Genomic DNA, 26,165 nt, shown 5'->3' on the forward strand with positions numbered 1-26,165 from the left:
CTCTCAGTTCTGGCATTATTATTTCGTTCAGCTGGGATTTCTCCAGCAGGACGTGAGTCCTGATCAGTCCTGAGACATTTCAACACTGGGTTTCAAAGCATTTTTAAGGCTTGGGGAGATGTTGGCTGGGCTTTCCTCACTGGAGCGAATGCACCATCTCTGCGTTTCATGGCTTAGGAGATGGTAAGGAAGATGCCTGTGCAGGAGCTCTAGGCTTCTTGCCATTTAATTTTACAGCAGCCCAAAAAGCAAACATCCAGTAGAAACGAATGAATTGAACTCAGCCAGCCGGTGAATTGACTACCAAATAAAAAATAGGGAGTGTGTGTGGAGCATGGAAAGCGCCTCCCTTACGCTTTTGTCTTTTTAGAGAGTTGCCAAGGAAAGAACTGGGACTTAAAGATGTTTTTTGCAGAATGGGAGGAAGGCCAAGGACCGTCAGGAGAACTCAGTGCTTTGTGTAGGAACATTCAGAGTGGTGGAAAGCTCCTGGCCACAGAATCACAGAATCACAGAATCACCCGGGTTGGAAGGGACCCCAAGGATCATGTAGTTCCAACCCCCCTGCCTAGCAGGGCCACCAAACATACACATTCAGATCAGGTTGCCCAGGACCCCGTCCAACCTGGCCTTAAACACGTCCAAGGACGGGGCATCCACAACCTCCCTGGGCAGCCCGTTCCAGGGCCTAACCACTCTCCTAGTAAAGAACTTCCCCCTAACATCCAACCTAAATCTTCCCTCCTTCAACTTAAAACCATTTCCCCTAGTCCTGCTATTGTCAGCCCTTTTGAAGAGTTTACTCCCCTCCTGGGTGTAGGTTCCCTTCAGGTATTGATAGGCTGCAATGAGGTCACCCCGCAGCCTTCTCTTCTCCAGGCTGAACAAGCCCAACTCCCTCAGCCTGTCCTCATAGGGGAGGTGCTCCAGCCCCCTGATCATCTTAGTCGCCCTCCTCTGGACCCTTTCCAAAATCTCAATGTCTTTCTTGTACTGAGGGCTCCACACCTGGACACAGTACTCCAGATGGGGCCTCACAAGAGCCGAGTAGAGAGGGACAATCACCTCCCTGTCCCTGCTGGCCACCCCTCTCCTGAGGAGACCACCACAGGGTGGCTCCTGGAGGCTGAGGGCAGGAGGAATGCCAGGTGCTGCTGGGACTCAGGAGTTTTGCTGCCTCTGATGGGTCTGCCACAGGCTGCTCCAGCCATATGGTGGGTCTGGTGATGACAGCAAGAGTATAACTTGATTTGCAGGTAACTGGCTGTTTTCCCACTACATTTTTATAAATTTATTTTCTGTATTGTATCTATTCGTGATTCCTTCCTCTCTACCTGGCAGTGGTCCTCACCACAGGAGGCCTGGGAAAGGTGAGGGATGTGCTTCACACTGAAAATTGTGACATCTATGGGGGAGGGCCTCCAGTCAGCTCCTGCAGATTCATTGCTATAGTTGTCCTGGGATACTCAGTGGGAGGTATTAGAGACATTTTTCATCTTACATGATACCTGAAGAAAAACAAAGACAGGTTTTGGTGTTTTTCTTGTACTGATAAATAACTTTTTATTAGATTTCATATTTTGATTATTATTTTCTTTGACTGTTCATTGGTGTCCATTTGACAGAAACAGCCAAGAATTTCCTTTTTCTAAAAAATCTTTGTTTTCCACCACTGAGAAAGCTAATTGAATCTCTTTCTGAACCACTTAATTCACTGCCTGTCATGCTCTTCTCTTTCAGTGTAAACTTCCTTGGGGCTATCGCCATAGTCCCAGCAGAGGAGGAAATTAGGGTCTCTAACAGAAATAACCTACAGCTTACATAGCATAAACAAATCTTGGAAAGCAAACACTGACAGGTTGGGGAAAAATGTTAAAAAAAAAAAACCCAAAGTAATAAAAAAGAAAAGATTAAATGCAAACATAGTGCCCTGCAGTGTTTAAAACACTTCCTTATAGTCTGTCAAGCAACATGTTCAGGACCTTTGATCAGGATGGAGGTTGTTTATTTCCTGTACAAACCAGCTTGTACATTGATCAATGAATTGTTGATACAGTGAAGGTATTCCCTTTACTGGTCTCTTTGAGAGGCCTAGGACTTGACAACAATATTGTGAGCATTAACATGATTATCAAAGTTGTGGAGAAAATGCAAAAAGAAACAAGAAGACAGAGTTAATAGTAACTTGATCCACTGTTTATGGGAAGAGGGGGTGGAAGGAGTTTATATAGAAAAATGCACGACTGGATGAAGGTGGTTCACATTCTGTAGAAGAGCATTTGGGAAGCATTGGCCTAAAAGTCAAGGACTTTACTTGCTGTTACTCTACTGGGAGGGCATGCTGCAAAATTTAAATATATTATTTGTCTTCATACTTCACTGCATTTTTTGACAAGGACCTAGTGTTGTGTGCAGGACAGACTTGAAGTAGTGCAAAGTAGTGCAGAGAATAACCTTATCTGCATGGTAATGGTATCTAAAATAGCTGATACCACTAAGGAAAAGCTGCTTGACCGGAAAGGGAAGGATTAGTTATTCTGCCACATAACCAGGTTTCCCAGCTGTTTCAAGTGTGAGACATGGAACTTGCAATGACCTGATGGAAGTCTGTAGTGAATCCATGCAATTCACTGCCACTGGACCTTGCTGATGCCAGAAGTTTGCATGCCAACAGACAGCATCTGTCCTCATTCCTGGAAGAGAAATCCATCAAATGCTCTTAAGAAGAAAGAAATTCTCTCTGGTTCTTGAAATGTGGGAGCTGCAGATAATTAGATGATGGTGTAGAGTTATTACAATGTATTTTGCCAGTTTTTTTTTTTTTTTCCTTCTCCATATACATCTGTTGTGCCACTATGGGGCAGAATATTGGGCTAGGGAAACCTTTGGCCTGACCTCTGTCAGTCATTCCTGTGACTCGTGGAGCAAAGGTTAACTACAAACCACACTTGGAGAGCCTCTGATCTCCACTCATTTTAAGCAGAGCACAAATTCAATAATATTATGGTTATTTGGACTAAGACTGGGTGGGATGAATACAGTTTGCCTTTTGAGCCCACGCATTTCGTTTATCACAGAAAGTTCCTTTCTGTCTCCGCGAAGCACTGTAAAATGGGAATAGTGTGTGTGTCTTTTCTGCGTGTGTGCTTTGTCTTGCCTGAGTAAACCAGCCCCCCACGATGTGTGTCAGCACTGTGGGGGCAGCGGGCGTTTAACTATCATCAGTATTACCAAGCCAACAGGAGCAGGAGGTGAAGGCCCCTCGTCCATCCTGCTCCTGAAATGAGTGATGCGGAGTAGAAGCCTCCTGTTTGCAGAGAGGGCAAGCTGCTATCTGCTAATATGGCAGCATTTCGCCAAATGATTAGGCTGTCTGAATTACAGCAATTTGAACATGCTGAGCAAGCTTTTATATACACAGGAACAAGATGCCGGCGTGAGATTGCTGAAGAGGAATAACATGCACTGGAGATTGACAAGTGCTTGGCAAGCCTGTGTTCCTGAGGCTCGTCAGACATTCGTGGCTCCTCCACGATGCTGGTGAAGAGCATAGTCAAGTGGCTGTATCATAGCCTGGGTGACATCTGGTGACATGCCGTTAGGCCTGTTGTGTTTCTGTGGGATGAATTCATTTTCACAATATTTGAAAGGAATCCATTTATACAGAGTGCAGATATTCTGGCATGTGCAAGCGACTTACAAGGCAGCAATATTTTCAGTCCATCTTACATTTGGTGACAAAAGCATACTTAGCTACACTTAGCCATGTGCTATCTTATGGAGCTGTGTTCTGGATTCCTGTGCTTTCTGCTGACTGTGCTCCTCCTGCTGCTTGTAGCTGCTGACTGCTGAGGGTGAGGAGGGACCGCGGGTACCTTTGGTAATGTTTATTGGTCATGGCGGGGGCTCCTGCACAACTGGCAAAGGTTTTCTGTTCTCCTCCCTGTCGCAGCTGGAGGGTTTACTTTGCACTAAACAGAGACTTGGACACAAAGTGGTTTTTGGTCCTCTGATATGCTCTTGCTCTGGTAGTGGAGAAGATTGTTGTTTCTCTACCAAGTTATCTGGTCATTTGTCTCCTTTGGTATTACTGAATGTAAGCATTGGGAATTGGGTGGCTTAGATTTTTCTTTTTTTTCTTTTTTTTTTTTTTTTTTCCCTTGACCTCTCACAGAATGACTGTGGGTGTGATTAAGCACAGCATTGAGCTGAATTCAGGCTTTAAACAGGGTCTGGTCACTTTTCAGAGTTTAGTTTTAGTTGGTATCTCAGCTTTCTGTGATGGAGGTGAATAGAAAGTAGCATTTCAGTGTGTAGAAAATGTTTCTGTATTAAAAAACAGAACTGCAAAGAGCACATTCTGCTTTTCAGGCAGAATTCTCTCTTACAGACTTCAGAGTTTCTGTGGAGATCAAAACGGGGGGAAATGTGTATATGGGATAAAAATGAATTTAAAGGAAAATTTTTAGCAAGGTGTACTGAAAGATCAGAAACCTTTGCGCAGAGGAAGCCCTGCTGATGCACAGCTGTGTGTGCAGCACAAAGCCCACGAGATGCTCTTGTGCTGGAGGATCACTTGATGCCACACATGGTGACCTTACACTGGATCAGCAGCAAATAAATGTCTTTTCTCACTGTGTTTCCTCCTCATGTTGAGAAGAACAAGGTTGTAGGTGTGTTAGCATGCTATCTGACCCATAGGTGATGGGGCATCAGCACCATGGCTGAATGTCTTGTTGGCTTTGTGCCCCAGTGCTTTCCTGCAGCAGGCCACGAAGGTGCCACTCGGCTAAGCGATGGGGACAGCCCTCAGCTCTCCTCAAACTTCTGGAAACGTGTGACAAATAATGGTTATGTCCTAGTGCTTCATATGGGGCCAAGGTAGGTGGATAGGGCCAGGATGTACCATGTAACCTGAGATTGGGCAGATGATCCGTAGCTGTTATTGATGGGGAAGGAGAAGCATGTGTGCCTCTAAGGAGAACATCATAGAGTAAACTAATGCAAATGCCCTCAGATCTTTCTATTAATGGGTAAGGGGTACCGCATGTGCCTATAATAATGTAAATGGAGAAGATTGTACAGAGCAAACTAATGCAAAAGTCCTCACAGTGCGTGAGATGTGACTTGTACACGGACCACAGAATAGTAAATCCAGTTGGATGTTTTGTCTTCTTTGTAGGAGCAGCCCAAAGCTGCTGATGTGAAAGGCACATTTAGTAGTTTGAGTGGGGGCGAATCTGCTTTCTGTGGTCATCGTCACACCCAGATGCAAAGGGTTGTTTTGCTGGAGAGGGGTTTTTGTATGTCCAGCTGTTGAGAACAGGAGAAACTGGGGATGGGGGAGAGGAATTGCTGAAATGTGGTTTCCAAATGTTTTGCAAGTTGTTTCTGTGAGCCTCAGTGCATGGACTCAGCTGAGGAGCTGCTCCTCAAAAGCAGCCTGGGGGGGGGGAGGGGGGTAGTTAAGGGGTGACTTGGGGGTTGTCAGGGAGCGCATGCACTTCAGGTCCCCTCCCAGGGAGGGAAGTTCTGGGGAGCACTACTTCCGCTGTTTGCATTTGTGTCTTTGGGAGTAAGGCGTTCTGATGGCTCACTTTGTAAATACTGTCTGGTTTCAGTCTCCTAACCTGGTGATTCTAGGATGTAGAACCCCTTTGGCTTTATTAAATCATAACAGTCCTGTACTGAAAAGGAAAAACAATCAACAAAAAACCCACCCCCCAAACCCTTTTAAACTTCTGAAGTGCCTATCACAAGGTAAGGCTAAAATAAGTTTCTCGTTGTTACAGTGTGCATTTTGAGTGTGCCATCAAGGCGTGTTGGAGAATAGAGGTATTTTATTTTTAATGAGAAGAACTAAAGAATAAAAAATGGTAGCCTTGGAGAATTGTGGATCAAAGGTTTCTTCATTGTAAAACAAATGAAAGGTCTCAGTCCTAGAAGCGATGAATAAATTGATAAATTTTTAATAGGAAGAATAGACTATAAATGGTAATTTAATTCTTTGGGGGAGAGAATCATTTAAGCACTGTTTAAAAAGTCCAGATTTTTTGTGCGAAGATGATAATAATGATCGCCAAGGGGACGACTGGGAAAGCTCAGGGTTCGGCCGAGGTTGCTGTGTGTGGGACAGCGGGCTTTTGGTGCTTCTGTCCTTCTCACGTGTCCCAGGTGTGCGCTGGATCATGTCCTCTCCATGGGAGCCTCATGCCTGTAGGGGCTCAGAGTTTTGAGGGAAAAGATGTGAGTGTTTAAAAAAGATTCTGGGCTTCTCAGTGTGCGACCACCATTTGGCTTTGCAAGAAAAGTGGAGGGTAGAGGTGGTCGGGGGCAAGCAAAGGCTGTCGTGGTGTCGCCATCCCAAGCTGTGCTGGGATGTATGGGGATGATGGAGATGATGGCCCACAGGGGATCAGCAAGGGGGCAAGACAGGCAGCTCAGCAGGGCTCAGAGGGTTACAGCAGCATGAACAAGTGCAGGCTGGGGAAGGGGCTTTTAATGAGATTCACCTAGGGCAGCTCCCGCTGCAGGTCTGACATGCTGATGGGCACTGCTACATTTGCATAATAGCACCGCTAATAGAGGCCCGAGGGTCCCTGCTGGCGTTCGTTTCGCCCTCCTCTCCATAGCCCTGACCCACTTTTCACGTGCAAAACCCGATTTTGTTTGTCAGTTGTGGGCCAGCATCTGGGCCTGGCCCGTTTCCCAAGGATCTCCTGTCAGCTCCTGTAAGGCCTCCCTGCCGCCACGGCCGGCCTCGCGGCGCCCTCTCACAAGTCCCATGGATAAAAGCCCTTTGGAAAAAAAGTTCTCTACAAATGTAATGTTTATGACCACTGTTACATTCCCGAATCAGTTTATACTGAAGAGGCTTATGAGGCATTATGGGACGTGTTAGTCACGGGCACAGTTTTTTGGTCTGCCTTCTGCGTCCTGGGAGTCAGAAATGTATGTGTACATTCAGACCTTTGCTGTGTCACTGAATTCCTGATGATACGCCTAAGCTTTTACAGCTGGTCACGGTGGCAAAAAGCTCCGGAGTTGGATTTTGAAATGTTAACCCTGTGTGGGCTGCATATGGACAGTGATAATGCTGCGAGATCATAAGAATTCTATCCATACCTCGAATAGAGGTGCTGTCACTGCATATAGGCAAAAAAGGTGCCTTTAGGGTCTTGTCATTTAGTGTCTTAGGAACTCAGCTTCAGGTGGCAAGTGGATCACTTGAGCTTATTAAGGGCGTACTTAAAGTGGGTCCCACTTTGTAAACAGTTACTGTGTTTTTCAGCCCAGCTGATGTTTGGCGAAATGTTTCAAGTGGGTGCTCACTTCCCTTCCCTTTTTGGATCCTCTTAGCTCTCTTGGTTTACTTTGCATGGCTGATCTGAATGGCTGCTGTCAGTTGGAAACCAAGCCTAAATCCTGAGGAAGGTTAAATGATAATATTTAGAGGTTGCACTGATACAAAAGGAATTCACCTTGGGAAATGTGTATCCATATCTTGCTCACTGTTCTCTGTAAGGGCTTTCAGGTCTGATTGAGCTCTGTGTTTATTTTGTAGCATTGCTTTGGGTAGATTTGCTGCTGGTCTTTCACTGATGTGTGAGATCAGAGCAGTGCCTTCTGGTGTTTAACTCTTTGCAGTCTCAGCAGCAAACTTCTCGATGTGTTGAGCTCATTTTCAGCACTGTGGTGTTTGCTGAGCATGCTTTTCCCAGTGTCTTTGGCAAGGCAGTGCTGAGGACTTGAACTTCTGTGGATGCTCAAGAGGAGCACAGACTTCTCAGTGCAGAGTGTTTCACAAACATGCCTGCATGAATCCTCACATTTACTGAAATTTTATTCTCTTTTCACCCAGAGAAAGGTTTGGCTTCAGCACAGAAATAAACCTTTGCTCTTCAGCAGCTTGGATATCACAGCAATTCTAATGCATGCAAACCTGAGAGTTGCACTGAGTCTTCCAATAGCCTGGTTGATAAATATGTGAAGTAAATCAGTATGAGGAGTGTGAAAAGAATTCATACAGGATATGTAGGGATGTTGTTATCTGGAATATATTGATTCGTATGCTTGATTCATTTTTAATTTTTCCCTCACTTTTTAAAAACTATTTTTAACATGTGTGTATTAAAGGAAAACTGCCTGTTGTCTGAAAGGTTTCTTTATTTGGTGTTGTAGAAATAGCTGAATTCAGAGGATTATGAATTGAATTTGCTGGCCCTCAAATGCTTTCCTTCTCTGACTTTGCACTCTGGTGACTTGCACCATTGTACTTGCTGCGTGTGCTCTTATCTTCCAGATTTGTGTGTGCTCAGATACTGCTTGTTCAGCTGTTGTTGTTCAGCATAGTTTGGAGTTTTTCACATTCTGGTTGCCTGTCTGTGCTTCAGCCCTGCGCTCATGGCAGAAGCTGAGCTTGTGCAGTCCTCCCTGCACGTCTTAGACCTGTCCAAGACACTTACAGATCTGTTCTGAATAGATGCCACTGATGACAAAGCTGCTAATAATGCTGCTCAGTTCCAACTCCCTTCTTCATTAGTGCTGATGGCTAAGTAAGAGCTGTAAAATTGCACAGTCAGTGCTGGACCGTGTATCACACAGTAATGAGAGGCACTTTCAAACTCAGCTGGAGCTGAAGAGGCTTCCATAGCCAGCACTCCCACACCTATAAAGGGCTGCATCATTTATTTGTTTCACCGTGTTATTTTTCAGTAACTGTAAATCACAGAATCGCTGTAGTTTCTCCACCTTAAGACATAGAGGAAATATATAGGGAAATATGGAAGAGTAATAGTCAATTGCATGACATAGGGAAATGAAGATTGACAAGAAATGTAGCCCTAGCCATCAAGTGCATAGCAATGTGGGTACAGAAAACCAGGATCCATGTTGAAGACCTGTTTCTCTGATGGAAAATGAGGATTGCTTGACAAAGCACTTGATTTGCTGGAGATACAGAATATGTTAAAAAAAAAAAAAAAAAAGAAGCTTTTTTTCTTTTAGTTGTACTCTTCTAGCTAACTTTAGCTCACAAATATGGAATACCATCCATTAAAATTTCAGTGCATTTTATACATACATATATATATATATATATATGTGATATTTCAGTACATCTTGTGAGCTGAGTTTCAGCCTTAACAAACTGTTATATTTGAATCTTTGTGTTTAATACTTGGAGTGACAGAGTGGCTGGAGAATACCTTGCCCAAGCCTCAGCTCAGAGCAAGGGCAGCACATGCAGGTTGCTCAAGGCCATGTCTAGTCAGGCTTTGGCTATCTCTGAGGATGAAGGCTTCACAAACCTCCTGAACAAACTCTTCCAGTGCCTGACCACTCTCATGGTGAAAAATATATATATTTTTAATATTCAAAGATAATTTCTTATATTTCAGTTTATGCCCATTGCCTAATAGCTGTCATATTCTCATAAGAATAATTACTCTCATAAGAATAATGTGTAGTCAACCTCTTGTCAAATTACATTGGTTCCACAGTGCTTGTAATTTCCTGAAAAATTAAGATGTTTTCCAAATGGAAAGTGGCTGAATCAAGTTAGAAATAATTCTGTTTGCAGAAATCTCAGTGAGATTTTCAGTGAGAGATTTCCCAGCTTTACAAAGTAGTATATAGGGGTACAGAGTCATAGAATCATTTGAGTTGGAAGGGACCTTCAAAGGCCATGGAGTCCAAGTGCCCTGCACTGAGCAGGGATGCCGACAGCTCCATCAGATGCTCAGAGCCCCGTCCAGCCTGACCTGGAGTGTCTCCAGAACAGCCACCACCTCTCTGGGCAATCTGTTCAGTGCCTCACCACTCTCATTGTAAAAAACTTTTCCTTGTATCTACCTAAATCTCCCCTTTTAGTCTGAAATCATGTCCCCTAGTCCTATCACAATAGACCCTGCTAAAGAGTCTGTCACTGTAGCATTGAATAAGAGCTCTTACCTTTTTTTTTTTTTCTTCTGCTTAATATGCAAGGGAGTGGTTGTTTTTTTTTTCTGATTTTTTTTTTCCAGTTAAGCTTTGTATTTATGACCAAAGAATATTTTATCAGATCTTCAGTGAATGTGTTATGTCATAAAATCCAGTAGCTACAGGATCAGATCTCTGAGTTTTTAAGACCATCATAAAAAAAACTGCTGTGGAGAAAAATGAAATGCAGTAGGCAGCCATAAGACCGGAGGACTCTTTGCCCATCCTCATCATCCTTAATTAACTCAAAATCACACTGGAAAATCCTCAAGTAATGTGCAGAAGTGGCATCTAATAGATGGAAATTGCTAAGAAACTTTCAGCTGTCCTCTGGGAATATGCCTCAGCACTTCTGCATCCGTAAGGCTGCCAGAAATACCCCCCATCACTCTAACACTCTTCTGGCAGATGAAGGGAGAATGACTGGTTTTACAACAATCAAGATCAGATGGTGGCAGATCCGTCATACACTTTCCTATATTGAGAAGTGCACGCGTTGAGAGATAAGCTGTGATCATGCGCTCTTTCTTTTTTTGTTGATTCGTCGCCAGTGAGTTCGTGTGAGCATTGTCATCTATGGAAGATGGAAGGCAGAACATTCAGGTCACTCACTTGTTCTCTGCTTTTTTGTCTCAAATATTCCTAATGTGGTTTCATTGCTGTCTTGGGGAACGGAAAGAAAAGTAGTTTTCTCTTTCACCTGTGTAACACTAAGCAACTGTCAGCTATGGATATGCTTTGATACTTCTGTGGCTTGCAACATCTTGGCCACAGAGAAAAATGCACCTTTTTCTGCTCACTCTTCGTTTTTCAATGAGAGATGAGCTAATACAATGCTGGCAGGAGGGACTGCCCTTGTTCTGCTAAGATGTATGATTGTAGTTGTGATTGAGTCTTGGAAAACAAAAGCATTTAATTTTCTACTGCAAGAAAGTAAGCTGGGTGAGAAACTGGATAAGAGCACAGGGCATTCCTGTCTGTAGGAACTGCCTTTCTGCTTCTGTCTGTAGGAACTACCTTGGCTTTTTTCTATTTGCATCTTTCTTTGAGGGATTCCTACACCTTTTTGTTGATGTTTTCCTGTGGGTTTTGTTCTTAGAAAGTACTGCAGAATTTCATTGCTTTATAGATATGTTTATCTGCAGGCTGTTTTCCAGTCCACCAGGAGCAATTGCGAAGTTGCTCCCGCATAAACTTTAAACAAGCCTTATATATCCCTGTAAAATCACATCTCCATTCATCCTGGAAATGCAGAACCTCCTTTTGTCAAACTGTGCTCTTAATCTGGCTGATGTTTGCTACCATCACAGCCATTGTGAGTCATCATCTATTTAGGGATGTAATTTGACCAGAGGAGGTAGACAGTCACATCTACATATAACCTTAATTCATGATGACCCTTGTTTTCCTTCCCTGTCTTGAGCAGACTCTGTCTCCATTCAGATGGCAGCTAGCCTGAGATGAATGAATTGGGTGTATGTTCAGATGTGAAAAAGATTGCATAGAAGCGATCATCTTGGTCTCGGTTCCTTTAGGGAGTTTATTCCAGCGCTGCAGTTCAAAGCTTGACTTTTTGCATATCAGTCATGTTTATAAAGTCTGCACAGAAGTGACTTAAAAGGATTCAGAAATTCCTTTTGCTTTGGGACGGTGCTGTGTAGTATAAACTATAATTACTTTCCTCTGCGATAAAGAACCCAGGTCTGCATTCAGGAAACAGGGATGCTGCAAGAACGCAGACGGCTGGTGGTTTGTAACAGTTATCCACAGGTCTGTTGGTGGGGATGTCTGTCCTGACGTTCCCTGCTCCTGGCCTCTCTCGGGCTCATTTTTCAGTCTTTCCGTAAACTGAAGGGAATCTCCATCCAAATGTTCATTTTTTGTTTTCCAAGGGAGGTTTCTGATCTGAAGGACACCTACCTGGCTTGGGGCCTAATCCCAGCGCAGTGCCGCTTTCCCCACATGGTTTGCAAGCCTTTGCTCTGCCATCTCCTTAGCAACTCGGAGCAACCAGCAGCACAGAGCCACGCAGCCCCCGGGGGCTGCACTTCGCTATTTATAGGCAGTCGGGGCTGGGTGAAAATTTCCAGAGAGCTCTGATAAGGCCTCTGAAGGAAAAAAAAAAGCCACCTTATGGGTCCTGCTAGAGCACCTGGCTTGGTAACCGTGCCCCAGCCTTTGCACAGGGCTCAGCCCTTACAGTAGAACACGTTCACTCCAGTATGCAGCAAGGATTTTCTATTTACATAGCTGCTAATTAACCTTTCAAGAATCATCCTCTCTGTAATCGAGGTTAGGAAGTGAGATGCAGGTGCAAAAACAACAGCCTGGGGTTATATTGTGTTGTAACAGGCGAAGTCTCAAGGATGATGCCATGTCTGTTGGTTGTTTTTATTCCAGTTCAGGGCTATGGCTTTGGGAGATCTTAGCAAACAGGAGAGGAAAATATTTTTTCAGAGCTTTGTGGTTAGCTTTTCTAAATTATGTTTCTCCTGGTTGAATTCCACGCTGAAAACAAGATTTAATCACTGGTTGTATTGCTTAGTATTGCTCTGCAAAGGTTTATTGATTCAGCATTTCCCTTAGTCACATGGCTGAGAAATTGAGTAAAGGATGTGTGGTGCTGAGAGCGAGTTGGAGCACTGAAGAAATAAAGGATAATCCATTAAAGTGGGATGGATGGTGACCCTCAGCAGAGCACCTGTTTCCATGAACTCTTTATGTCTGCTGAACAGAAAGTAGTTGAGACTCAGAACATGGCTTTGCAATTACTGGGAGAATACCTCTTTCAGGTGAATCTGAGGAGCTTTCTGGAGATCTCAGAGTTGACATATCTGCACACTTTTTTTCACCTGGCAAAAACATAATGAATGACTTTGATACAGCAGTGGATTTTCTTTCCTCTTTAAACCTTGCATCTGGACTTTTGGTACCAGTGTGGGAGGATTTTGTGTCCTAATCCAAGGGCTTTCCTCCCAGATTTCCTTCATACTCTGCATTCCTTGCCAATGGCTGCTAATGGGAAAAGCCTTGGAGGAAATGTCATTCTGCTTTTTAAATAGGCTTGCTGTATCAGATTAATCGCTGCAGTAGTTCTCCTGGATGCTGTGGCGAGGCAGTACTGTCTGTCTTGAACTGGAGAAGCAAATCTAAAGCAACATTTAACCTACTCCTGTTGATAGGAATGTGGGGATGTCATGCTTTTGTGTGTGCTTGCAAGGGGAGAGAGGGAGCCTCTAAGTGCAGTGAGAACATAGGAAGGTGAAGACATGCAATGGATAGGCAGGTTGATTGACAGCCCAGCTGGTGGAGATCTGTAATTGGAAATACGTTGCACATAAATCTTCTGGTGCTTATGGTGAGACATAGGAAGGAGAATATCTGAGCTCTGAAGCACTTAACTCTTTCAGGGCCATCTGGGCAGATGTTCAGCTTTCAAAGTAGCAAGACTATTGGAGTATTTCTCCTTAAAGACTTTGGTTTTCGTTGTAATGAGAAGAATACTGATGGAAGCAAAACCACCATGTGCTCCAAGTGATAGCATTTTAAATATTTTATGTTTGCTTCTCTTACAGAGCAACTTCAGATTATCTTGGAGAATTCATCTTTGTTTTTGGTGGGAACATCTTGCCCTTACAAGACACATCTTGCACGTGTTGCCTGCCAATTTCATGTCTGACTTACCTGATATGTCTCCACATTGGTGAGTTTATTGCATGTTTGTCCATTTGCCAGCAAACTCTGCAACTGTATTTTAAGAGGTCTGTTCATGTCTAAACATTTATATTCTTTTCCATGAGGCTGAGACTGATTGAATCTCTGCACCCTCCTTCTTCCCCCAGCCCGAGTATGGTTTTGGTATATTTTCTTCTTCGCTTGATTTCAACACTCTGGTGGTTTCCACTCTGCAGTTTTGAATGTATAATTGGTTTCTGGTGACCACATTTTTTCTCATTTATTTTGGTCTGCCTCTGTTCTGCTACACACGTATTTGTCTATCCATTAATGTCAATGTGAATTACAGACGAAAAGCAAAGTGTAGATAAATTAGCAACCACGCAAAACGGAAGGCAGCATTTAATGCTCTGAATTATTTGTGTGGGCATAGGACAGCTAATGAATACCTGAGGATCTGAACAAACGAGTAGTTATGGGATGCAGGGCAGTGCTGTCGAGGCGATTCAGAGTGGGATGGCTGGGGAAAATGGCGACTGTATGGGGCCAATGCAACCAGAAAGAATTTTAACACCTACTCTCCTGGCAAGTGTAGTGAGTAGACGCAAAAGGAGGTTGTGGTTTTGTAGCCAAGAACTGTGTTTGCTCTAGCATCATTGCTTTTAAGGGAGCAGATGTCTATATACAACAAATAGAAGAATGAATCATAGAATCATGGAATCACAAGGTTGGAAAGGACCTACAAGATCATCTAGTCCAACCGTGAGTTGGACGATGAATTGTTTCCATCTCATTCTATAATGTACTGAGACTTCTCTCGACCCTTAAAATGGTATAAAAATGTCCAGAATGGTGTTTCTCACTGTAAAACTCCAGTGTTTGGATTAGAGCCTTCCTTCAAGATGGGCCATGCTCTCTGCTTCACTGCTTGTGGTAACATTTTATTCATTTATGTCAGAAGAAAACCTTTTGTCTTCAGCTGAACAACTGCTCTGCTTGCTGTGCCCTGCAGAAGCATTATGAGAGGTTCCCTTAAAGGGAAACACTTGGCTGTTTTCTAAGCTCACTGTCAAAGTACTCTGAATTAATTATAAATGAGTAAAGCCGTCTGGCTCTTGATTACACAATTGCCTATCCTGGATTGCCTGTAATGAAATGTAAGCAGGCCCAGTCGTAGTAAAACGGGAGGTGCTTTTGCTCCCTTTCCATCTTATGATGTGAGCTATTCTCAGATCTGCTGTCCTGATTTCTTTCAGGCAGCAATGCTGCCAGTCTTACATTTCTTCCTCTCTCACACTGCTACCCTATTTTTATTAGGCTTTTTTTTTTTTTTTGGACTGCACTTACTATGCTCATATCCTGTTATAATTTCCACTGGAGGTGGTTAAGGTGCATTGGTACAGTGCCTTTTGCACTAAACAACCCCGATGTACTTCATTTATTTAAAGCATTCTAAGTGCATGTGGTGTCTAAGTGTTTGACAAACGCATAAAAATACACAGAAGTCAAGCACTTAGCTACCCTGCGAGGATGGCTTCCCCACTGCCTCTTCTAGGAACGTCCATAGACCGAATTACTCATGTAGCACACAAGGGAGACACAAACCGAGATCTGTGCTTTCTGTAAGGTGAGTCTGCCCACATATTTGTGTTTGTGTAGTGATAGATACTGTCGGCAGCAGTTCTTATTGCTACATTTTCACTAGGTCTTCAGATGAGATGTAAGCTAGCTGCAGGTACAATTAGTGGCCTGGGTGCCTTTTGCTCTGTGAAAAAGAGCAGTACGGTGCTAAGAAACCATAAAGCCTTGCTTTGTGCTGTAATAACAGTCCAAACCTGAATTGTGGAGTATAGCGCCCATTGAGCCCAGGCACACTTAAGCCATGCCACACATGGTGGAGATGGAGCAGCTCCTTGGAGCTGTCTTGTAGTGCCTGTCTCAGCCCAGCTCATGGCCTCCTGCTTGCTGACAAACGATGGGTTCGTAATGGCTTATGACAGCAGCAACAGTCTCTTCTAAGGAGCAGCGAGTGCAACATAAATTTATCCTCCTCCTTTCTCTTATCCACTCTTCCTTGTGACAGTTTAGGGAGGTAAAGTAGTGCTAAGGAAATGTGTTAAGCCATAGTTTTTCATCTCTTCTTAGAATGATATCATAAAAATATAAGTGGGATTGTCTAATGATAACGGATTCTCGTGGCTTTTGGTTTCATGCCTTTGATGGAGATACTTGTCTGCTTTTGTGCTGAACGTGGAGCCATCTCCATTGAAATCAAACTGAAGGAAAATGCTTGAATCTTTGTTTTCTTCTTCTGTTATTGGGCAGTTCCTTCCTGCCACCACTGCACTATGATGAGAACATCCCAGTTACCTTTTAATAATTGGGTGCTGCAGCTTATCACCTGCTCCTTTCCAGCTCCCTGTGCCAGGACCTCCAGCCTTGTTGTCTGTTTGTGGAGCATCCTCAGCCTTCAGGGCCTAGATAAAGACATCAGCCCTGCCAGGTTTAGCCTCCAGCAGTCATGGCAACTGGAGGTGTAGTCCTAAGCACAAGTCTCTTTAAACATCCATTCAGTTCACTCTGGGAGCCCTCCACAAAGTGGATGTGAGTTGTCACTTGATACCATTTATCAAATAAGGCAGAACTTGGAGAACATCTCTTCTGAAGATGACAGAAACTGTCGAAACTATAAGGCAATTATGCTAATCTGCCTTCTCCCAGTAAAAGGACCCTCAGTCCTTTTACTGCTGGAAAGCTGCTAGAAAGGGGCAGTTTTTCAAAGAAGTGTCTATATATTTTCTCAGCCTTACTCTGTAAGAGGTAACTGAGGCATCTATAGGCAAACTATAGATGAAGTATTTGTCTGGAAGGAAAAAAAAAAAAGGAATGTAATTAGAAAATTGATGCCAGAACAGTGGAAAGTAAGAGAGATTTCAGAAGAGAGATTTATCATTTTGCCTATTCAGTCTGCAGCTAATACATTTGAGCTACAGGTTGACCAGTGACCCCCACAGATGCCCCTTGAAATTTAGGAGCTGAGCTTGGTGGTACGGGAAGCTCTCACCTTCTGGTGTGCTCAGAGTCCTCCTGCAAGCTGTGCTATCCATGTGAAGGCTCTCAAAGAGGCATCCACATATAGCAGGAAAGCTTTCAACTACTCTTATGGAACATACAGTCTAAAAATGGGAGCTGATGAGGATTTTGACTGCTTGACCACAGTGACGGGGTTGCAGCGGTGGAATGTGCCAGCACACTTCATGCTGGGCTGAGCTGGCTTGCAAAAGGCATTCAGAAAAGTCGGTGCTAAAATAAAACTGGAGAAGGAATAAAGTATGCAAGCTTGCCGTGAGCAGGAGACAGAAATCCTAGGCATTTGCAATCTCTTGCCAAATCCATCCATCTCTTTTCCCACATTCTCTCTCCATTTCTGAAGAATGATACTTAGCAGTTACTTTCTGTCTTCAGAAGTAATAGATGTGAGCAGCTGTGACGTGGCAAGGTTTTACGTTTAAACTGTTATTAGCAAGTGTTGGAGGTATATATTCAAGCAAAGTGACACTTAAAATACATTCCATGTTATATGTCAGCATCCTATAGAAAGGCCTGATGGATCAGTAACCAAAATTAGCTGTGGAGCCATATCATCATATGTTGTTTTTTTTTTTTTTCTGGTTTTCTTTTTTTTCTTTTTTCTTTTTCCTTGGAATAACAGACCACCACATAGCAATTTACTTAGATATTTATAATGCTTTTATTCATACTTATTTTCCCACTCCAGTATCTGGACCCACGTTGGTGGTTTTTCAGCAGGGAGGTGCTGATGTGTGCTGACCAAGTAAGGGCTCTTCTGGCTGTGTGCTAGGATGCCCTTCTGTCTACATCTGAGACAGCTTCATCCCAAAGCTGCCCTATTGCCAGAGCAGGGGGGGAAGGTTTCCTTGCTGTAGAGGAGGAACTCTTTACAGGGAAAGGTGTGTAGAAAAACAGTTGAAGGAGAGCTGTTATTGCTTCCCATGAACATTACACTGCATCTTTAAGCAGTATCATTAATGAGATGTGTGCATAAACATGCAGTAGGATGGACTACATCCTGCTGACCATGGAATTATCCAGGGCTTGACATGCAGGAGCTCTGCACTGCCAGCTTTGAGAACCACAGCCAGGCACTTAAAGCTAGGAGTAGGAATTTCTTCCAGCAGTTCTTCTTTTCTTTCAGTTTGTTCTAAAAGGAAGGAGCTGCATTTACAGTGTGAGTGTCCGGCTAGCTTTAACCAAGCTTGCCTGGGTGGTGATGTGGTCACCCTGGAGGCCTCTGGGATGGTGTATGGCCTGGGCTTCCTGTTGGGTCCCCTGCAGGAGCAGGTGGAACGGGTGCCATGGCTCCATTCAGGAGTGCTGGGCCTCTGTGATAAATGCCATTGAGAAGGCACTAACCAGGCCCTTCTACCTAACAGCTGCAAGTCACTGAAACCCTGTTTTCAGATGGGAAATTGCCCTTTTATCATTGGTATTCACAACATAATAGTGCAGAGCATTAGTCAGCTGAACCTCACCATGGTTTATTGTGTAGTTGTAAATCCTAATTATCTGACTAACATTCTCTGATGTTAAGTGCCTTAAATGGTTGTTTTTCCTTTATTTTTTTTCTACTTCTTTGTGTTCACTGTTTATTCCAGTTGTAAAATGTAATTAGAAATTAAAAAGAACAAAGCAAACCTCAAAGCCTGCTGATGTAGATTAAAATGAATCATCTCTTGAAAGTGTGTGTAATCCAATCTCTGCAACCTGATACATCTCCTTGTCATTTGGTAAATATTTAAAATATCCAGTGACATTTTTTCACATTTTGGACAAAGACCACATCACCTGTATTCACTATTGTTTCTGAGTACCGATGTTTTGAAGCTATGGTTTATTTAGTTACTTCTTTTTTTTTTTTTTAATTTTTAGTGTTTGTCATTCTATACGAAACCAAATATTAAAGGAAGAAAGAGAAGCCTACCAATTTATTTGCTTTTTAGTAATCCAAATGATATGAAAAAGAAAACCTATGCAACTTTAAATGCTGCCAAAGGCTGTAGTGTTTGAGAGCAGAACAGTTGAATTAGAAGGTTTGGATAACGGACAGAGCTGTTGCAAATTGCTTTACACCGCGTATCTTAACATAGCTAATCTCTCACGTTTGCAATTTCTGTCACAGGTTCTTGAGCAGCATCCAGCTAGATTGTACTTCTCCAAAGAGTGTTGTAAATGCTGACACTTTGTATAGATTTTGATAGAGGAAAGAGGAAAATCTTTATTGCTTTTGCTCTGAGTCCTATGGTACATCCCCATTAACAGTCATTAGTTCCTGCCCTTGAGCAGTAAGGTAACTGATTTCTTTCTCTTCTGAAAGTAACTGACTTCTTTCTTTTCTGGTAATGGCTCTTTTTCTTTGCTAGGTCTTTTTGGCTTGGACTTCTGTTAAGTACTCTTTACACCTCCTGTAGCGCTGGCTTTCCCGTGGATAAAAACAAATTCTGAGAAAAAGACACATTCTTCCTCCAAATTCTATTAAGCTGCCCCGTGGCTCATCTCATCATTTTGCTGTCGTTGGAGGCTGCTGGATGGCAGCTGTGGTGGCGCTGTGTGCTGAGAGAGGCTCATGGCCTACTCCCAACTCCAGCAACGCCAGCAGTACCAGCATGGCCTCCTCTGCTGGGAGCAGGGAGCCGGGGCTGCACTGCGGCACTCACAAGTCTTACCTTTACCACATCTTTGCCAATAATGTGGTCTGATACTCGTTTTGAGAAATAAGTATTATTATTTTGAGAAATGTTTCCTGTTGGGTTTACTTCACACCTTTGAGTTATCCTTCCGTGCAATTCTCCACTGGCTTGAAACGTCCTACCAAAATGGGACCGTGATTCTAATCATGGAATGATATTTGACTTATTTTCTAGTAAAATGGATTATGATTTTTTTTTGTTCATAATAAAACCTGTCAGCGTACACACACATGCATATTTTTTAAATAGTACAGGAGCTCCTTAAGTACCATAGACTGTGCTTTGGCTTATGTGTTAGAGTAGACTAGGATGACAGTGATTTTTTTAGGGAACAAATCGTTTGACTTTCAAAATATGTCAAATTTAGTTGCTTGTGTTTGAAACAAGAACTGTCTTTGCAGTTAAAGGACTTGAAAAGCCTGGAATCAGTTCCCTGCTATTCTCCAGCACTTCTTGCATCTCCTTGGGGAAGCAGTTTAGGCTTTCAGTGTTCAAATCATCATCTCTAAAATGGAGATAATAAGACTTTCCTGGTGCCTAAGAGTGTTGAGATGACAGATCAACTGATGGATTGCTTATGGGTTCCAAAAGCACTTACGATCCCCTCTGCAACTGTAAACATCAGCCTTTCCCAAAATGCATCTACCCACTGGACGTCTTCAACCTGGATGTATTCAGTAGGTTATATTCTTACACTGTTCTTCTGTGAAAATAATTTGCTGGGATGAGCTTCCCCTACCTTTAGTTCTGTTGTGGTGGGAGGCATTCTACACAAGGCTGAAGTTGCTTTGGGGTCACTCAGAACCATTTCACACTGTCTCCTAATTTAGGGTAAGGAACTGAAGGGGAGTGTAGTTGTGCAGACTCTGGATAGTCAGGCTGGTGTTACCAGTGATCATTTCAAATCCATCATCTTGTGGACCATGTTTGCTGCGCTGTAGTGCTGGGTCAATATCAACTGTGAAGAGGATCTGCAGCATTTTCTGTGATGTCCTGAGGATGTTTCTATGTTTTCCCCTCCTTCAGATTCTGACCCAGAACTACCCTGCTCAGTGCTGTGTTACTTGGGGATATTTCCTTCCTTACCTTTCTTGTACCAGAATCTCTACATCAGCTGGATTAAACTTGTGAAGTCAATAAATGTAAAATATAGCATCTTCCTCAAGTGTACAGAAGCCTGGAGTTACTGTAGCTCAAAAAGCACTAACTTAGTGTGCATAAGTAATTTACTGGTGCTCTTTTGGGTCTTCTCCTTGCCTGGTGGGATCATAGAATCACAGAATATCCCGAGTTGGAAAGGACTCATAAGGAGCATCAAGTTGGACAACTCCCGGCTCCACACAGTACCACCAAAATCAAACCCAATGTCTGAGAGCACTGTCCAAACGCCCCCTGAACTCCGGCAGCTCGGGGCCGTGCCCACAGCCCTGGGCAGGCTGTTCCATGCCCACCGCCCTGTGCTGCAGACCCTTTCCCTCACCCCCAGCTGCTCTCCCCTGTCACAGCTCCATGCCGTTCCCTCGGGCCCTGTCGCTGTCACACAGAGCAGAGCTCAGCGCTGCCCTCTGCTCGCTGTGAGGGACATCTTATTAAGAATCATAAAGAATTTGTGACAAACAGTGCGGCACGTGGTGGGGCTACCAGTAGTCACTAACTATCAGGATTTTGTCCTGTTCTTGTTTTTTGTTGGTTTTTTTTTTTTTTCTCCCTCAGCTAGAAGCAATAACCTTAACATTATTTAATTGGAAGCTTTGTGAGTTAATTAATTTAACTCTTCACTGCCTTTAGTAGCATGGTTTTATGAGTATTTTTAATTGATCTTACTCGTATGGAAATGCAATCTTGCTTTAATTTAAGAAGATGGATACAAGTCACTGGTCAACCCAGCTGCTCACTCAAGGGTGTTGCTCAGTGCTATTTATTAGGTTTGGTTTGAGGATTATGACCACCCTAGAAACAAAAAAATGCAAAACAACTGCTGGTAGAGAAATGCTGAATTTGTAAGCAGTTTCATTGCTGGGTGTTATTAGGTTGAATTTGTCCTGCCCCCAGCACAGAAAAAAAAAAAGAAAAGGAAAGCCTTTTCTTTTCCTCTCCCAAACAAGTAGAAATCTGGAAAGGGACATTTTGACCTGAGAATTTCAGACAGGTTGGATTTAAGCAAACAAGCCATTCGTTCCTAGATTAATGGCTTGCAGGCAGACTCTATCAGTTGTGGACTGTATTGTATTAATTTGCAGTGGCAAGAGTTAATGCTAGTAATTGCGTTTCCTCTATAGAGAGAGCCTGTAGTAGATTGTTTTTACGTGGCAATCTGTGATTGATAGATCAGGGAAAACACGACCAAAGAAGGTTACTGCCTCCCAACCACTTTCCCCTTCAGATTAAAATAATTTGCAATTTGTAGGGTGGCTGCAGCACGTGCTGTGGGAATGAAGCAGTAAACACACTAGGCTGCATTCCCTTCCAGCAGCAAACCTCTTACTGCATTTCTTTCACCAAACCAAACCAGTCGTGTTGTTGGGAGCCCATTTAAAACAAGTGTGCTGGCAAAACAGCCCCCAGACCCCTTCAGCAAACTTCCTGTAGGGCCAGGCGGCGGGCCTGATGAAAGAGCGCGTTTGTGAACCTTTGGATTCCTTCCATTGATTTGTAAATCCACTTTAATAAAGTACTGGCGAAGCTAGTGAAATGAGCAACTGATGTTCTGCTTCTATCAAGTTTCTAACAAATATCTGATGCAGCTTGTGGCACTGGCGCTGGCACGTACTTGTTTTATTTCCCCCCTCCCTACCTTGGATCGTTTTGAGAGCTGGGGAGTAGGGAAGTAGGAAAAAAAAACACCCAAATCCCGCTGCTTCCATCAGCCACCAATTACACGGCAGCTTTCTTTCTCGGTGCTGCTAAAACTCAGCTTATTTAATATCGATCATACCAAGGAGCCTGCGAAGTATGGTGTTAATTGGGTCCACTGGAATCCCTGCCCATGGGACCAAGAGCTTCCTAGGCAGGAGGCGGAGGGAGGCGTGGGGAGGAGGGGACCCGCTGCGCGCCGCATGAGATGTAAGTGCACAGACACAGGGCTTCTGCTGCCTGCGCTGCAAAGCAGTCGCGGCATTTCCCACCCACCCCCCTTTCAGAAATTAGGCAACTCATTTCATTTCTATTCTTTCTTCCCCCCGTCGGGCAGTTCATCTGGAATTAACAGCTCTTTCACATTATTTTTCTTCCTTTTTCTTTTTTTTTTTTTTTTCCCCTTTGCAGAGCTTTTTTTAAAAATTTTATTTTATTGTTTTTCTTCTCCTTTCTGCAAAGCTGCAAAAGCTCTGCTTTGAAAACTGCTGCCCCAGAGTGCAGTTGCTTAGCTGTCCTGTCAGCATTGTTCTAATGCTCATTCCATATGTATGTCACATAGGAGCAGTACCCTCCTCCTCCTCCTCCTCCTCCTCCTCCTCTCTCCCTTCCCCCAATCCATGCATTTGAATTGTTTTTTCTTCCTAAAGACTGATTTTTTTTTCCCAAGGAGCTTGCAAACAGGGAAATTCAAACTGCACGATCCTGTGCCGTGGTTAGTTCTGCAGCCAGGACCAGATTTCTCTTACAAAAAGTGTTTGCTCTGTTCCTTCTTTCCCTTGCTCTCTCTTTTTCTTCTCTGTAAGCACAAAGGCTTTTAAACCCTAAGATCTGTAGTTCTTTTTGCTTTTTCTTGTTACCGTGACAGCATGTATCTCTGTTGCTGAAGAATGAAGCAGGCAGGCTGGAGTTTTTTATGTTCAGTGCTTTTGGGACCACTAAGGAGCAGTCCGCAGAGAAATATGTACAGCAACTGTGCCAACTGAGTTTCTCGTGCCTGTTATCTGTCACTTATTCTGACTAAAAGGTAAGGGATTCTTTAATATTTTGTTTTTTCTTGCTAAGTCTTTGTGCATTGTTTGTGCAGTGTCATTTGACATGTGCAACTAATTGGCTGGTGAGGGAGGCGGGCTAGGAGGATTTCTGCGTTAAGGTATTACATACGGTTTATCCAAAGAGCTGTAGAGCTCCTGACATCCAGAGGAAAAAAAAATCTTTTTTGAGGGGGATTTTTTTTTTTCCTTTTTCACCTGAAATGCTTCTTTCCGCCTGACTGTCCCTAATAGAGCCATAAGACTGGGACATTATCACTGCTGCTCATCTTCACTGCTCCTTTCCCCACCTAGAAGCACACAAGGCACTGGCATGCGTGCGCATGTGTGGGGCAAGGCATGTCCCCTCATACATGGGAATGCCTGGCAGCGTGCACATTCTTCTCCTTTGGTGTAACTAAACGTCTTCAAGCACTCTTTGCAAGGTAAGAATGCCTTAGTTCAGCATGCTGCAGCTTATGCCTGTTTAAAATTATTACTTGGATTACAGTGCACACTGTGGAAAGTTATTAGTTTCCACAGAGACCCAGTTTAATTGGGGGTATGTGTGCTGTGGTTCTGTTCTGTGCTTTCACACAGCCTGAAATAGTATTTTTTTTCTTACTTCTTGCGAGGAGTGAAGTTTACACTTTCTGCTCAGCGTAACAAATGAAGTTAGAGCAGAAATGGAGTTAAGCTGCAGAGGAGCATAGCCTTACAAGGCTCTTCAACTCAGCCCTGAGAGTCAGGAGAGAGTTGACTGAAATATTTTTTTGGGGCTGCACTGTAATATGCAGAAATGTTGGTGGGAGGGCATCTTCACCCAGCAGAAGTAGCAGCAAATGGTGCCTAGACTGCATCTTTATATCTTCTATGTGTTAGAAACCTTCATCCCTAACGTTGGTGTGCACTGCGTTTCTGCATGTGTGTATGCTGCAGCCTCTTGGTTCAAGAGGGCTTTGTTTTATGAAATGTGTTTTAGGCTGGCAGGCAGGGGAAGTGCACTCCGTAACTGTCCCCTCAGCTGTAACACCGTGCATTACTGGCCATTTTGGGAGAGGCTTATTTGGAAGACTTTGGTTTCTTTCTTAGGCGTTTGCCTTCTGTCTGACCTGCTGGCTGCTGGTTCTGTGCCGAGGAAATGCATTTTAAGGGTGTTTGTTCCTCGTACTTTAAAATGAACAGTGGTGGAGACGGCTGAGCAGCCTCGTTTGCTAACACTGCCTTACCTTGAGTGCTGTATTGCTTATCAACTCACCAGGAATGCCACCAGACGTGTAACCAGTTTGACTGAAAAACAGTCTAAAAATCCAAAGTATGAAGGAGGAGAGAGAAGTCCTGTCTGAAGGCATCAATTTCTGTCTTTACTGTATGTGTTTATAATGTCATTTCCAAGTCAGCTATTTCCTAACACATACTCTGAAACTGTGTTTTCCCATGATTGTTGCTTTATATCAGCACTGAGAAAACACTCATTTAGATAACAGGTTTTCATTGACATCCTTTTTATAATATGGAAAGGAAGAAGCAGTAATAAGTTAAATTGGCATCTGCTAATTATGCTGAATACAGATTGCGAGCTCCGCGAGTCGTCCCTTTGCCTTAATGCTGTTAGCATATTTTAGCACTGGCAACCAAAGGAAGGAAACTTGAGTGCTTGTGAAGAAACGTGAAGTTTTTTAAGTTTTTTTATGTTTGTGTGCTGTTGTCGGAATGGGAGAGAGCGTCACATGCAGTGCAGCGCGTGGTGAAATTGATTACAGGCCATTGAGACGTTGGCTCGCCAGGTGATCACTAGATTGATTTTGACCCTCAACCAGAGCTACCAGATACATAACTTTGCCTTTGGTCAGGAAAAGTTGGAGCGTATCTTTGCCACAAAATACTCGAATCTTTCAGGTCTCTGAGAAGCCAGTAATTTCGTTCCGAACTCCCCGCGCTGACTGCAGGTTCTGCTCACCTCGCGGCCCGGCTGGCAGCTCCCGGGGCGGCAGGAGGGCCGTGCTGCTGCCGGCTGATGTCAGCGTGCCGGGATTTGGCTGCCTCTGCCCGGGGACCGCTCCGACGGCAGCGGATGGCTCTGCCGCTAGAGGGGAGGCGAGAGCTGCGTTGTGGTAATGCGGAGCGTGTCAGCGTCGGGAGGGTGATGCCTACAGAGAGCTTTGCGGCGCCGAACGGCCGAGCTAACTTGGATGCTCCAGATTCTGGGAGCACCAGCGATGGCAGTGAGAGGCGTATGGGCTGGTGCAGCCCTTCTTCGAGGATCTCCGTGCTTCTGGGGTAAATGACATCTGTTACAAAGTTAGATATTGCAGAAATGTGTTTACTCTTTGTGATGAAAGTCCCTTGGTTTTCTGAGTGCTGCTGCATGCAACCTCCTCCTGCCTGGGCTGGGTGGGAGTGCAGATTCACCTTTGTGTTTGGTGGTGGAACTTCTTGCTATGAATGTGGCAAAAAGCAGGAGGCTGGGAGTTGTTTCTTTGCTTCTTGCACCTCTAGATGGCTATGGTATGTTCCTGGTTGCTCTAATTGGGGTTGACTGGCAGTGAGTGGTCCATAGGCATTGGCTTGAAATCTCAGAAATGTCTCTCTTTTCCTTGTTAGCTGTTGAACTTTCTGTATGCTCATACTTCAGAACTTCTACCAGGTCATGATTTGCTGTAAGTTTCATCCCTTTCAGTCTTTAACTTAAAGCATTGCCACCGGATTGTATGTCAGAGAAGGTAGTTTCAGGGAAGAAGAAATTTTTTACTTATTACAGTTGTACAGTGGAATGAGCAACAGTACAAGAAAGACATCGAGGCCCTGGAGCGTGTCCAGAGAAGGGCAACAAAGAAGTGAAGGGTCTGGAGCACAAATC

General features: G+C 43.8%; 1 protein-coding gene across 1 annotated transcript in view; it reads left to right on the forward strand.

The window, feature by feature from the left end:
* Window positions 1-23,231: 23,231 nt before the first annotated feature.
* Window positions 23,232-26,165, forward strand: part of FAT3 (FAT atypical cadherin 3) — a 361,473-nt gene continuing 358,539 nt past the window's right edge. The window contains exon 1 of the mRNA XM_042862629.1: window positions 23,232-23,301. The gene's annotated coding sequence lies outside the window, so the exon portion shown is untranslated. The remainder of the gene's footprint in view (window positions 23,302-26,165) is intronic.

This window comes from Lagopus leucura, unplaced genomic scaffold (genome assembly GCF_019238085.1).
Source record: "Lagopus leucura isolate 7727_CA_CO unplaced genomic scaffold, USGS_WTPT01 Super-Scaffold_702, whole genome shotgun sequence".
NCBI lineage: Eukaryota > Metazoa > Chordata > Aves > Galliformes > Phasianidae > Lagopus > Lagopus leucura.